We start from the raw sequence: 2,437 nt of genomic DNA, 5'->3' as shown, positions 1-2,437 counted from the left end.
AAAAACTCCCTTGCCCTTGCTTTTGTCGACTTCAGGAAAGCTTTTGACCTTGTAGACCACACTGTTGTCATTACTAAGGCCATTGAGCTGGGGCCTCACCCTAATTCAGTATCGTGGCTGACTGATTTCCTCAGCGCACGCCAGCAAATAGTTAGCTCCCAGCTGGGCCCGTATCCTCGACAACTATTAATACTAAACTTGGTATTAACTTTCGACTTTGGTATTAACTTCACTCTCAAAGTGTTACTTCAACAACTATTAGCCTAATACCTATTCTTAACTTTGGTATTAACTTGAGAGTGCTGGCGAGGACTTCTAAACACTTATAGCCTCTTCCATTTAGCGTAACCCGTTTCTGGGTCGTGATCTGTAGAGTCCCTTGATAGATAGAGTCCCGACAGCCTAAGATTTGGACGCCATTATTGTCCCTGTTTTCGCCGCGAGAGCGTGTGCTAGTGTTTGAAAAGGGCGACGAAAACACAGGGCCAATAATGGCGTCCAAATCTTAGGTTGTCGGGATTCTATGAGGGACTCTACAGATCACGACCCAGAAACGGGTTACGCTGAATGGAAGAGGCTATTAATAGTAAAGTTATTAGTGAATCCCAGACCCAGACCCATATCAACATGGCCACCAGACTTCCTCGTCCAGCCCACCTCCGCAATTTAGAGTTTGATAGGGCGCTTTGGAACTGTATAACGATGGTGAACTTGTCAAGACATACATATTAGACCGTGCAGGAATGGAGTATGTGACTGATTTGATGAGAAGAGAGCTACAAGATCCAGTTCGAAGGGAGCATTCCCTCACCCCGGGGTTGAAAGTGATTTTGACTTAAAGGTACTTGGCTACAGGAAAAATGCTGCAGTGTTCAAGTGATGAGTTAGGGGGTAAGCCAGAGTAGTGTAAGTAGGGTGATTGTGGAGACTCTGGCCGCCCTCAGTGACCCGTAGGTAGTCGGGAGGTTTATCCAGTCTCCCCTTGATAGGGTGGAGATCCGTGTAAAGCAAGCAGAATTCTACCAACTTGCCGGCGTTGTGGGAGTGATAGACTGCACTCATGTGAAAATAATGGCACCAAAGGAAAACGATGTAGTTTATGTCAACAAAAAAAAAAAATAAACATAGCTTGAACATACAATTAATGTTTTATGCCTTTGTTATTGATTAAAATGTGAAATATTCGAGTTAAGGAAAACAAAACATGGGAAAAAAACTTTTATTTGTAGCAGAAAGGTACACACATGCAAATGAAAAAGATGACATTAAAATTGCATTAAAATGTCATTTAGAATATGATTTATAATTATTGCTGCCGGTTATTCATATTGAGATAATGGTGGTAAGAAAGCTTGTTAGAGACGTCTGCCAGTGTGAGGGAGGAGGAACGAAAGGTCGAGGTGACCACATCGCGAACATCATGACTTATGAGTGAAGTAAAACGAGGTTACTTGGTTTCTGTTTACAAAGTTCCAAGTGGAAAAACAACTTTATTGTGAATTCAGTGTATACTTTTCTGGAGTATTGTGTTTACTGAGTGAAATGGTAACCAATCTGTTGCTATTTGTGTCTTGCTTGAAGATATTCATCATTGGATTCAAACCTATGGTATTAATGTGCAATAGTCATCATAACAAAATACGTAGTAATTAATTATATATGTCAACCTATTTATTTTCATGGGATCATGGTATGACCACTGAAAAACATAGCTTTTTATCTTGGCTCCATTACAAATTCAGCATATAATTACTCTATTAGTGGAATCTAGTTTTCAGCATCTTTTATTATTATGCCAATATTCTAAGCACTCAGCTTGCAAACATGCTTAGGTTTATGTTGTCAGCTTGGGTCGGACTTATGTGAACACTTTACCAAGTGACCTAAGATTACTCAATGCTCGCAAAGCTATGGTATTAACGTGCAATGGTCATCATACCAAAATACGTAGTAATTAATTATATATGTCAACCTAATTATTTTCATGAGATCATGGTATGACCGCTGAAAACATAGCTTTTTTTATCTTAGCTCCATTACAAATTCAGTATATAATTATTCATATATTCAATAAAGTAGTGGAATCCAGTTCTCAGCATCTTTTATTATTATGCCAATATTCTAAACACTCAGCTTGCAAACACGCTTAGGTTTATGTTGTCAGCTTGGGTCGGACTTAGGTGAACACTTTACCAAGTGACCTAAGATTACTCAATGCTACCATATAGGTATACTACATCTTTGATTGTGAGTTCATCAGAGAGCACTGGAGAGCAGCATGAGTCTAATTAGGTGCTAATGAATATCCTGCCTGCATCACAGACTACATAAAATGCAAATATGATCAGTGCCTAAAGGTGTTATAAGCTAATGATGGTAAATATATATATATATATATATATATATATATATATATATATATATATATATATATATA

The 2,437-nt window shown here is 38.4% G+C and overlaps 1 long non-coding RNA gene across 1 annotated transcript; it reads left to right on the top strand.

The window, feature by feature from the left end:
- Positions 1-658: 658 nt before the first annotated feature.
- LOC126994273 (uncharacterized) lies at positions 659-2,089 on the top strand. The gene is made up of 2 exons (XR_007748930.1): positions 659-1,339; positions 1,395-2,089. It is a non-coding gene; the product is annotated as an uncharacterized LOC126994273 (long non-coding RNA).
- The last annotated feature ends 348 nt before the right edge of the window (positions 2,090-2,437 follow it).

The sequence above is a fragment of the Eriocheir sinensis genome, unplaced genomic scaffold (genome assembly GCF_024679095.1).
Source record: "Eriocheir sinensis breed Jianghai 21 unplaced genomic scaffold, ASM2467909v1 Scaffold765, whole genome shotgun sequence".
NCBI classification, from domain to species: domain Eukaryota; kingdom Metazoa; phylum Arthropoda; class Malacostraca; order Decapoda; family Varunidae; genus Eriocheir; species Eriocheir sinensis.
The sequence above is the reverse complement of the archived record's forward strand: the minus strand, read 5'-3'. Positions and strand labels throughout refer to the sequence as shown.